The sequence below is a fragment of the Rhinolophus sinicus genome, linkage group LG03 (assembly GCF_036562045.2).
Source record: "Rhinolophus sinicus isolate RSC01 linkage group LG03, ASM3656204v1, whole genome shotgun sequence".
Taxonomy (NCBI): domain Eukaryota; kingdom Metazoa; phylum Chordata; class Mammalia; order Chiroptera; family Rhinolophidae; genus Rhinolophus; species Rhinolophus sinicus.
The window spans coordinates 79,436,897-79,449,135 of NC_133753.1; the positions used below are offsets into that span (position 1 = coordinate 79,436,897).

Genomic DNA, 12,239 nt, shown 5'->3' on the forward strand with positions numbered 1-12,239 from the left:
AGTTTTAGCCAAACACATCATCTACTTCAATAAATTAATGTTAATTTGAATTGTATTGATTTGTAGTTTTGTATTTAATTTTTAAATATGCTTTGTTTTTATAACAGCTATGAGAATGAGTTTATACAGTTTCATGTTTATACATATTTAAATAACTGATAGGAATTTCAGCAATACTAGAAGTCTAGAAAGAATTTAATTGCTTTGAAAGGGGTCACACATAAAGCACCTGTGAGAAATCCTGCTCTAGTTCTTTAATAGCACATCTTTGAGCAGTGACATGACCCTATACTTCTTGCTACTTGTATAATTTAGAGCCATTATAAAGATTTTTTCCCCAAAGGATTTGATCTCTTGTCAATCCCCCGTCCCTTTTTTTCCTGTATGTGGCAAACATTTTTCCTCTTTTTCAGAACATAAAGGGTTTAAATGTCATTCAGGAGTGTAGCTTGATTGAAGAAGCTTAAAATTCGTAGAGAAATTAAGTCCATGATCCTGGAACTCTGACCATTCTTCCAACTATAGATTGTTCTAACCACGTATCCTTTAATAACTGATTGTAAGGTTTCTGAAGACAGCAAGAAGAGGAAGGGTTTCTGATATACTCAAGTCATAAAATTGAACACCAGTTCTCTATGAAGTAGCTTTGAAGTCAGAAATGGCTTATTGGAAAGAGGTCATTAGAAGAAATATATCAAAGCAGATTTTATTTGTAATTTGACAGTTGACTCTAGGTATGTCATTTTTGCCTGTTTTTTTTGTGGTAGGGAAGAACATAGTGTTCTTACTACTAAAAGTTTTGAAAGAAAAGAATTATAACCATAAAGACAGAGAAAGGTAGGTTTAACAATTATCTCTAGGCTTTCTGTTCATTTCTCTATTTTTGTTTCAGCAATACCAGGAACTCTTGAATGGTTTCACACTTTTTGTACACCATAAAATTGGGTACTAATTTAAAAACTGAAAATTACTGATCTTTCGCACGTTTTTACTTGAAACGTTTTGGAGAGATGGTAAGACAACCCAGGAAAGAAAAAACTACTTATTCTATACATATGCCATATTCCTTATTAGGAAAGAGAAAAAAACTATACATATGCCCTATTCCTTATTAAGGGTGCCATCTTAACGCAGGCACATCTATGCGCGTCACTTCAATACATGGAGTAGTGTAACCAACTCAATACCAGAGGCTTTCACCTTTGGCTCTCATTTCACCACTTGCAAGGCTATGACTTGAGCAGTATGGTTTTTGCAGTAAAAAATATTTAACGTTCTGGTATTTCTTGCAAGTAGGTCTGTTCTGAATATCATAATATGACTAGGGTCAGCATGCAGGAAAATATAAGGACATACACGAATGATTCTCCAGTTCAACTCTAATAGTGTAATTCCTCGAACCCACCTCTCAGGCCAAAAAGGTTGGCTTCGGCGTGTTCGCTGCTCCAGCAGGTTGGAGACCTGGCTCCAAGGTGGGCTAGGGCGAACACACCTGTGAAGGGGGAGGCCACCCACCACTGGCGCCTGCGCAGAATGGACTGAGGCCTGAGATACTTGGGCCAAAGTTCGCAGAGCCGGGTGCAAAATGGAGAGTGGCGCTGACGGTCTAGAACTCAGTAGTCGAGTCGTTGGATTTTCCCGGAGGGCTGGTCTCTGGGCTCATTTCAACAACGCTTTCTGCAACTGGCACAGGCCCTGTGTCACGGGTAAAACATCCATGATACGTTCCATGTTTTGCTGGGCGGGCCCGTCCTCGACTGAGCCCAAGTGGCCCAAAAGGGCAACCGATATGGAGAGAGGCCGCCTCGGTTACACCAACCTGGCCCAGCTCTCTCCACACCACGGATATCCCCACGGACTACGCGTCGCCCGCACCGCTGGGGAGCCTGCCGTGCTCGCCGCTCCCGGCATGCTTTACGGGCCCCGCGCGACGGCGGGGAGCACAGCTCGGCCCCGGGTCCCGCGACCGGACCCCTTACCCAAGATGCCCCGGGAGCTTATTTGCATGTCTCACCCGACAGGTAAATCCGGTAGGTCAGTCGTGGCCCAGCGATGCTAGCGCCAAACGTGGGAACTCTTGAGGGTGATTCAGTTGCATCAAATTTCCCTAAGCATTCCGAGGTCGCTGAGAAGGCGCGCCGTTCAGTCACCGTAACTGTAAAGAAGAGAGGCCACTGTGCCTTATATACGCTGTTGACAGAGATTGTAGCGTGCTCGCTTCGGCAGCACATATACTAAAATTGGAACGATACAGAGAAGATTAGCATGGCCCCTGCGCAAGGATGACACGCAAATTCGTGAAGCGTTCCATATTTTGTTTAGTTACCGCAGGCTCCCTCACACCCTTTGCTGATAAACGCAAAAGAAGGTGGGGTCAGCAGTGGTATCCCAAGAGAGTCGCTCTAGGCCAGCGCCGAGGCTCTCTAGGGCGACCCCACCTTGACGGTCTCTTCACCAGCCCCATGGCCACCACAGTCACCTTTCCATTAAATGACGTGGTTAATCCTGGTGTCTGCATCCGAATGCTGGTTTTTACTTATTAAAGTCTGCTTTGGGTTTGGGCAATGAACTCTTGATCAAATTTCCCATTACAGAATCGGCCGTTTTAGGTCAACCGGCATTTTTGAGTGCCCCTTAGAGGCCAGATGAAAGCAGGCATACAAAACATCGCGGAAAGACTTGTGAAAGTAGATCTGAATGGGAATGGGCTTACTGCTTCCAGCTAGTTTTCAGTTGATTCTGGCGCTCTAAAATCCACAAGCACGGAGCAATATTGACCTCCACTCCTTGGTAGCAGTCGGCCTTTGTGCAGCTCGCAGTGTGAGACTGGGCGTACGCACTCAGGTCTAACACGACCGAAGAATGTCACAAAATACACAAGAAATGTGCATTAATGTTTAATGTTGCTTACCTTTTGTAAGAATTCATTATTTTAGCAATAATTTACCAATTTAATCATTTAGAAATGGTTTGGCAAGGATTCATCGAGCAATTTATGGGCCAGGCAGTGTTCCAGTGAAACAAAACCAACCCACCTGGGTTTGGAATTTGTGCTGTTGAGACAGTTTGTGCTGACAAGACCACAAGTAGATTTCAGAACTTTTATGATTTATGAAAGAAATATAAGGCGACATATTTGCACATCAGTACCCAGGTGTAACTCAGCTTTGTTTCATTTCAGATTGCCTTACACGAATATTTTTATCAAGAAAAAAATCACAATTTTGCTATTGAGTGCCTTATGTTGTGCTTTGACATTGTTTTTTGGGAGCTAACCAGTAAGTGGTGTGAGGGAGGCTGCGGGCCTTGCACAAAATATGGAACGCTTCACGAATTTGCGTGTCATCCTTGCGCAGGGGCCATGCTAATCTTCTCTGTATCGTTCCAATTTTAGTATATGTGCTGCCGAAGCGAGCACGCTACAATCTTTGTCAACAGCGTATATAAGGCACAGTGGCCTCTCTTCTTTACAGTTACGGTGACTGAACGGCGCGCTTTCCCAGCGACCTCGGAACGCTTAGGGAAATCTGATGCAATTAAATCACCTCAAGAGTTCCCACGTTTGGCGCTAGGATCGCTGGGCCACGACTGACCTGCCGGATTTACCTGTCGGGTGAGACATGCAAATAAGCTCCCGGGGCATCTTGGGTAAGGGGTCCGGTCGCGGGACCGGAGGCCGAGCTGAGGGCTCCCTGGCCGTAGGACCCTGGGCACGTGGGGTATGCCGGGAGCGGTGAGCGTGATCGACACCTTAGCACGCCTGGCGCTTCGAAGGCCTGAGGAGCTGGAGAGGCGTTGTCGGCGAGGCAGCAGTGGTGGGGGAGAGCGGGGCCGGGACTGCGCCATACTTTTAGAGCACGTCATTCCCCATTTAAACTTCCTCTGATGAGTATCTAAATTAAAAAAAGAAAAGAAAAATTAATCACTCAGCCGTTATCACACCTCGAAAAGTTAAGGTAATTCCTTAATATCACTTAATATTCACTGTACGTTCAAATTTCCTTGATTATTTCAAAGATGCCTTTTATTGTTGGTTTGTGTTTAAGGATCCAAACAAAGTCCCTTAGTCCCTCGTATCAGTTGCTATGTCTCTTAGGGTCCTGTTATCTTCTAATGCCCCTCCACCCCTTTCTCTTCATGCCATTCACTTATTGAGGAAACGGGATATTTGCCCTGTGAAATGTCACAATTCTTGCATTTGGCCCATTTCTTACTGATCATGTCATTTAACTTGTTTCTCTATCCGCCATGTTACTTGAAAACTCATAGTTAGATCTAAAGGCCTAATTAGATCCTGGTTCCATTTTTTTAGTATGCGTGGCTCATTGGCAGAGCACATACTTCCTGTTGCATCTCAACTTGACACGTGTAATGTTTGGCTGAACCAATGGGTTCAGGTGAGGTCATCACTTTAACCCTCCATTATAAAGTTTCCCATAAATCTTTCACGTAGTGATTTTAGAATACATTGATGAACGGTGCCCAGATAGAGGGTGTTTTGTTGGTTTTTTACCCTTGGCTCATGAGCTATAAGGATGAAAACCCGAGGCCCCTGGTGTGTCCAAGTTCTGTGCTCCAAGGAGAAAAACTAAGAAAATAAGACCAGGAAAAGAAATGAAGGAAGAGTGTCGATGTCGTTTGTATCTCTGGAATCATTCGTTCCGCTGCACAGTGTGATTATGTAAAGTAACAAATTATCTTTCTTAGGCAAGATTGAGGTTGTGTTTCTGCCTTCTCACTAAGAGGTTCTTCTGGACCCACTTAATGTTGGCCCTGAGTGCTGGGTCTCCAGGCCCTACCTGTCTCACAGTGGTCTATCCTTTAGCTACACTTTCTTTTGTAGAATCAATTGGGTAAGAATATAGCTCATCCTTCCTCATCTCTGTTTGAATGCAGGCTGATGTTTCTTTTCTGGATATTTTCTGAATGTTGTTTTCAGTCAGGCTGTATTTAGTGAAGCTTCATCCAGTAGGAAAATGTGCTAGAGGCATTCAGATTTATCATCTTGGATTTCCTTGTTCTGTTCTCTCATTACCGTTACACAGTATCTCTTTTCCTCCCCAAACTCTTATGTTCCTCTATAGTCTTTTATTCCTGTTTCTTCTTCCCCCAACTTATACATCCCCCCCATCTACATTGCATATTTTACTAACTGAATACATTTACCCGGTTCACTTCATGCCATTGTAATCATGTTCATGTCTTCGCACATTTGCAACATTAAAACACTGTTATTGGCTTCTGCTGAACTAAAAAATACTTAAGATCCCATATTTGCATTTTGACAGAAACAGTTCTTGCTCTTATCACTGGTTAAGTATATGTAAATCTCCAATGACTTTCTTAGGGAGAGATAGTGTATCACATCTTTTGGAAGTCATATAGGAAAGTTATGAGGTAGTCGGTTGGCTTTTCATTTAATTATTTTGTATCTTGAGTTAAGATTTACTCAGGAGAAGAAAGAGCCTCCTCAATGGGCATTGTTAACAAATTGACTTTAGGAGAGATTGATTTAAAGGATTTTTCTTAATTTCATCAATTTTTTAACAAAAAAAAGTTTTATATTCTGGAGCATTTGGACTCTATTACCAATAAATGTCATAATAATTCCAACTATTTACATTAATAGTGGAATAATACAATTATCTGTCTTTTCTTAGTAATGTATAAAACTGTGGTGCATCTTGAACAATCAATGGCATTTTAGGCCGAAAGAGCTGTAGTATCTCATTTTTCAGAGAAGGAAACTGAGGCTGAGATAAGTGTGTAGTGATTTCCCAGGGTAATACTGGCACTGGACCTACCATCTTCTGGGGCCAAATCCATTGCTCATCCTATTGCACTTTGTAGTATTACTGGGTGTCGTGCAGGGAGGCCCTGCTCGCTGCGCCATTTGTCATGCAGGGTGCCAGGCGAGGTCTCTGCTCCCGCTCCCCACATAAGAACGCAGGACATGGTGAGGCCAAAAAGGAACACCCACGGAGCCATAGGTAGGGGAGTCATACCACTATATTCTCACTGGCGACTGGGTTGGAGAAACAGGAAACAGGAGCCACATAATTGTCAACCCTCATCGCTCTGCTTGCAGGCTCAGCCACCATCTTCTTGCTAGCACCCATTCTTCTCTTTCCTTTCTGCTAGCGTAGCCACAGCAGTTATATTAGTGGCCAATGGCTCACTGGTTACAGCTAATGGCCAACTAGCCACAGCTGATGGCCATCCAATCACATTGATGGCCATTTACTACCTGAGCCAGCACCTGTCTATGTGAGGCCGAGAGCCTGGAAACTGCTTTCTGGGGCTCTGTCCCCACACTGGGTGTCATGTAGGGTGTCATGCGGGGTCTCAGTTCCTGCTCCCCACATAGGAACGCAGGATATGGTGTGGGGACAGAGCCCCAGAAAGCAGTTTCCAGGCTCTTGGCCTCACGTGGAAAGGTGCTGGCTCTGGTAGATGGCCGTCAGCTGTGGCTAGTTGGCCGTCAGCTGTAACCAGTGAGCCATTGGCCACTAATATAACTGCCGCGGTTGCGTTGGGGAGTCGAGTCAAGGGGAGTCGAGGAGAGTCGGTCGGTTGGCAGAAAAGGGAACAGCAGGTCGCAAGTCATGTGAATCCAGCCTCTAGTGAGACTATAGTGGTATGATTCCCCTACTTATGGCTCCGTGGGGGTTCCTTTTTGGCCTCACCACATCCTGCGTTCTTATGTGGGGGGCGGGAGCAGAGACCCCGCAGGCCGCCCCACATGACATATGGTGAGGCCAGAAAGGAACACCCACGGAGCCACAGATAGGGGAGACATACCACTATAGTCTCACTGGCGGCTGGGCTGGAGACACAGGAGGCAGGAGCCACGTGATCAGCAACCTGTCGTCTGCTTCTCTGCCAACCAACCAACCCTTTGCTAACTGCAATCCGCGCTTGCTAGCCCAGCCGCCATCTTCTTGCTAGCCCCCATTTGCTGCTAGCGTAGCCACAGCAGTTATATTAGTGGCCAATGGCTCACTGGTTACAGCTGACGGCCAACTAGCCACAGCTGATGGCCATCCAATCACAGTTGATGGCCATTTACTACCCGAGCCAGCACCTTTCCACGTGAGGCCGAGAGCCTGGAAACTGCACTCCTGGCTCTGTCCCCACACTGGTTCATACCATTTGCATTATATTACAAAGAAAAGAATGAAGACTTCAAGTCTGCCATTTTACAGTTACATTTCTAAGTTCCGTTCATTTGACTGCAACAACAGGATAGCACGCACTGATAAGTGGGAAGCCTACCTTATTTATTTATTTGTTTATTTGTTTATTTATTTATTTATTCACATAAAGGGAACATCCCATGATATTACTCAGTTGAAATGCAAAAACCACCAGTCATTTCCGCTTCAGGAATTTTTCTCTAATTAAAAAGAAGAACTCAATCAAAATCCTCACATCCTCTTGAACAGGGACTAGATGAGTCACTGACAACTATGGCATCAATTACCAGCTTTACCTGGTGTGAAAATGGTCAACTCCAGCTGAGGAACAGAGGTTATCAACTTGGGCTGCAGGAGGTAATCACCACGAGAGCTTTATAAAATACCAGTGCCCAAACTCACCCCTGAAAGTTCTGATTTAATTGTTCTCTGTTTCTGTCTCTGTCTACTGCCTTCACACATCTGCTTCAGGCTTGTCAGCACCCTTCTTTCTTCCTTCTTGTCTCCTTTTCTTTCCGTGGGACATACTGTCCATCAGGTGAAACTTGTCTGAATTCCCCGTGAAGCCCCTTCCTTTGCTACTTCCTTCCTTTTATGACCGTACCCCCTTCCCTCGTGTTGACTCCCTGGGATGCCCCCTAAATGTCCCACCTAGAAGGAATTCCAAGGATCTTTCAAAACTCACCCACCCTGGGTTTTATTTCTTGAAGGCTCTGCTAGCTAACCCCATGAACTAAAACATGCTAGAGTAGTTTCCAAAACTTGCCTAGTCATAGATTTCCAGACCCAACTTCTTATAATGTCCCGTGTAAAGGCATTCAGAGGATGCACCACCATAATCTCCTGGATGACCTGTGTTTTACAGCCCATTTTTAATGAAGTGAGAAAGTCACTGCAGTAAGGCTGGTGTGAGATGTTTTTGTGCATGGAGCCTTTTACAACAACCAGTTCCTGTAATTTGTAGCAGATAACCTCATGCTCTATTTCACTGAAAAAAAGAAGAGAGATTATCAAATGAGCTTCCTTAATTTCTTGAATTTCTTGTCTTTACTGCAAATGTACCTATATTCACACACATCCCTATTTCCTCTCTTTTGGTTTCAGGGGAGAAGTGTACCTTGTACGGGAAAAACTTGTGCCCAGGTGGACAACTGAATTGCCTGTACTCTAAAGAATAGACCCCCAGATAACCCCTAGGGTTATCTGGTTCCAACTATGGAAACTATCTTACAACTCTGTCAATTGTAGATAATTGATAGCAACAGAAAATAATTCTTGTTTATTGACTTGCAAAATCTGTCCTGACCAGTACAAGTTCAGTTGGCTTCCCTCTACCACTATGGAAGAAGCTAGTTTTGCTTCCATTTGCACATTCATTTCAACATTCCTTTACTTCATATGAATTTGTGATTTTTAATTTCTCCTTGGAGCTGGTTGCATCTACCTGTTCCTTCATTGATTAATACATTCAATAAAATCTTTAACACATGCTTGTTTTGTTATCTGTATGAGAGGCATGATATTTACTTTTTAAAAAAATTGTCTTTTAATAGTTTGGTGATCTTCTACTGAGATGCCCCATGGAGTCACCTAACCAAACCAGGTTTACTTTTCATTAGAGAAGTGCAGCTCGTGGACTGCTTAAAGCCCAGACACATCTTTTTTTGGCTGTCAAAAATGACCATAGAACTTTGCTGACTCTCTGTTTTTTCTAATTTTAATATCGTTCTCTATTAATTTTGTGGTTTGTTTAGTTTACAGCAATAAGTCATTGCCCACTGTTCATAGCAATGATTGGGTATTTGGTACTATGGTTTGACCATTTGGTGAACTTTGTGAATGAATGAATGATTTGTAGAGATCTAATGTCTGTTGGGTGAGAGACAACTGAGAAACTAGTTTGTTAGTCTTGCTTATTTGCCTATTCATCTGTTTGGGTTCAACTCAAGTAAGAATGTTGTCTGCCACCAAGAAGAACAACTCTTTCATATCTGAATCAGTAAATTTTTTGTGCTTCTGTGTTTGTTCTTGATTCACGACTGAAATTTTAGAATTGAAGCTATAAACTCTATGTCTGTATGTCTATATGCCCATAATTCAGAAAAGTTGTTTACCTCTCATTGTATGAATGTGTAATGTTTTCCAAAATCCAGATGGTACTAATAAGTTAGATTATAAAATCTACTAAATTAAAGGCACTCTGTTTTGGCTTGGCTTATAAGTGCTTATATAAATATAATATTTCTATAATTCTCAGAAAATAAGGAAATGGAACTTCTATGATATAAAATGTGCTAGATTTAAAAAATATTTTAACAGAATCCAGCTCAGAAACATTTTAAGAATTTAAGTTTACATAATTTAGGTAAATCTTTGGCAAACTAAACTAGTTTAATTATTTGGTTTAATAATAACAGCTATGTCTTGTCTGATTTATCAGTGTTATATATAATACAAGCGCACATTTTTATTATACTTGGGTATGTTTTTCTAAACTCATACAGGTTTACTGATCAAATGAGCTAGCATTACTTCTAACTAATGATTACTTATGAAAAATGTCAATTAGTGTTTAACCAAATTGCATTGTTATTCTGATGAACTTTATTTCATTAATCATTATGTTCTGTAGTATGTCAGCTTGAAGATAAATTTCCAAGATCTAGGTAACTTAAAATTTTGGATTGGTATTAAATTGGGTTAAATAAGGGAAAATCATTGGATACCTAGATCATTTCTAAGTAAGATTGAATACTACAGTATTAATTATTAAGCATAATTTTAACTTTTTATACCTTTGCTTCTCATTTTTATATGTTATAGAAAGGCTATATATCTCTAGGTCATGTTAATGAACGTGTTCATTTTCCCTACTTTGAGAAGCTATATATGGGATATTAGCAACTGTAGAATGTTGTGTTATATGAATTCATGAGCTTTGCTAGTCTGATAAAATGCTGGGGTATGACAGTTCACATTATCTACCCCCCGGTTTTCTCTGCAGGATAGAAGTTACTTTGGTTAAAAGTCACATTATTATAAGTGGTTGAGACTACACTGAAAAGCAATAGTTTCAGAGAAATATAACTGTGTATGTGCTTCTGTTTTTTCAAGAAAAACACTAATTTTGTCCTCAAGCAGCAGCATGAAATTTTTCACAATATTGCCTTATTTTTGTTTTACTCTCTCCAGTATCTGTAATGAGGTCTCTTCTTTCATTCCTGGTGTTAGTAATTTGTTTCCTCTCCTATTTTCTTGATATATCTGGCTAGAATTTTATCAACTTTATTGTATTTTGCAAAAAAAAGGCCAGTTTTTTGTTTCATTTATTTCCTATTGTTTGTTCATTTCTATATCATTGATTTCTGCTTTTTATTACTTCCTCCTTTCTATTTACTGTAGGTTTAACTTGCTCTTCTTTCTCTAGTTTCTTGTAGTGGAAATTTAGATTATTACTTTTAGACTTTTCTTTTTTTTCTAATAGGAGCTTTTCAAGATTAAGCTTGCTGCTAGGCAATTTTAGCTGTTGTAGCTGTATCCTACAAATTTTAATGTGCTGGATGTATATTTTCACTTAATTCAAAATATTTACTGTTTCTTTGTCACATGGATTACTTAGATGTTTATATTTAGTTTCCAAATATTTGGGGGATTTTCTAGGTATTTTTATATTATTTACCTAATTTAAATCCCTTGTAGTATGATTGCAATTATTTTAAATTTATTGAGACTTGTTTTGTAGCCCAGGATGTGGTATGCCTAGTGTATATTCCATGTGCACAGAAAAAAAAATGTGCAGTGGTTGGCTGGAATGTTCTATAAATATTAATTGATCAAGTTAGTTGATAATGTTCAAATCACCTATATTCTTACTGATTTTTGGTACTTCTTTAATCAGTTATTGAGAGAGGACTGTTGAAATCTCTACCTATAATTACGGAATTCTGTTTGGCCTTTGAATTCCAACAGTTTGTGCTTCATGTATTTCACGCTCTGTTGTTCGATACACACACATTTAGGATTGTTATGTCTTCTTGAGTAATTGATCCTGTTATCATTATGAAATGTTTTTCAACTATCACAACTACTAAAATTAATCTAATGGACTTTTGATGATGTATAAAAACATTTAAAATAGAAACACATTTTGTGTTTTGCCAAAGCCACATCACCTTTATTCTGCATCAGTCTTTTCTGTGGCCACTACCTTCACCACACATTTTGTTTTTTTGTTTTGTTTTGTTTTGTTTTCTATCTTCCCCGACCAGAATAAAACTTCCAAAGAGTAAGACTTCATCTGTTTTGTTCACTGCTATCTATCACAAAGTCTGGCCTCAATAAATACTTTCTGAATGAATTAATGTGTAAAAAAGCTGCAAGAACTGTAAGAACATGATATTTCTATGACTACACGATTTATACCATGGTAAGACGGCCTCTGCTCACACGGGCTATTCCAGAAATAACTACTATACTCAGCATACTCTCCTGCTTCGCTTCAGCACAACTAGTGCCACAAGACAGTGTTGCCTTGGGTTCCCATGGTCTCGGGAAGATGGAGGTAATCCTTTGTTTGATTCTTTAACTTCTTTGTATCTCAGCCACCTCTACTCTAGCTAGGATTTAGTCCTGAATCATTCCAAAATGCTCACTCAGAGTGATGGACACCCACACCCTGGCCCCTCACCCTGGACCTCTGTTACGGGAACTCCACTCACTCCTTCAGGAAGCCTTCAAGGCCCTCATGAAAGATTGACTCTTTGGGCCAGCCTCACTGCTTCTAGGGGTGGCTCTGTGTTTCTGGATTGTAAGGTAAGTAGGAGTTTGGTTTTTATCCCAAGACCCCAGCTGCATAAAGCATTTGCAGTTCACATCTCCTTATCCCCACTGTGGTTTCACTTCCTCCACCAACTGTGTTCATTCAGACAGCTGAAGGTTTTTGTTTCCCCAGGAAATTTAAGTTTCAAGTCCACCAGAAAAACTAAGGCTAACCCCATTGAAATATTTGATAACGTAATCTGCAAATAAAACATTTATCAACCA

The 12,239-nt window shown here is 41.1% G+C and overlaps 1 long non-coding RNA gene and 2 other non-coding genes across 3 annotated transcripts in view; 2 read left to right on the forward strand and 1 right to left on the reverse strand.

The window, feature by feature from the left end:
• The first annotated feature begins 2,210 nt into the window (after window positions 1-2,210).
• Window positions 2,211-2,317, forward strand: LOC141570973 (U6 spliceosomal RNA). The gene has a single exon (XR_012495398.1). It is a non-coding gene; the product is annotated as a U6 spliceosomal RNA (small nuclear RNA).
• A 994-nt stretch (window positions 2,318-3,311) lies between these two features.
• On the reverse strand, window positions 3,312-3,418 carry LOC141570974 (U6 spliceosomal RNA). The gene has a single exon (XR_012495399.1). It is a non-coding gene; the product is annotated as a U6 spliceosomal RNA (small nuclear RNA).
• A 132-nt stretch (window positions 3,419-3,550) lies between these two features.
• The window catches only part of LOC141570374 (uncharacterized), a 57,036-nt gene continuing 48,347 nt past the window's right edge, over window positions 3,551-12,239 (forward strand). Inside the window, exon 1 of the long non-coding RNA XR_012494377.1 lies at window positions 3,551-3,613. This is a non-coding gene — a long non-coding RNA (uncharacterized LOC141570374). The remainder of the gene's footprint in view (window positions 3,614-12,239) is intronic.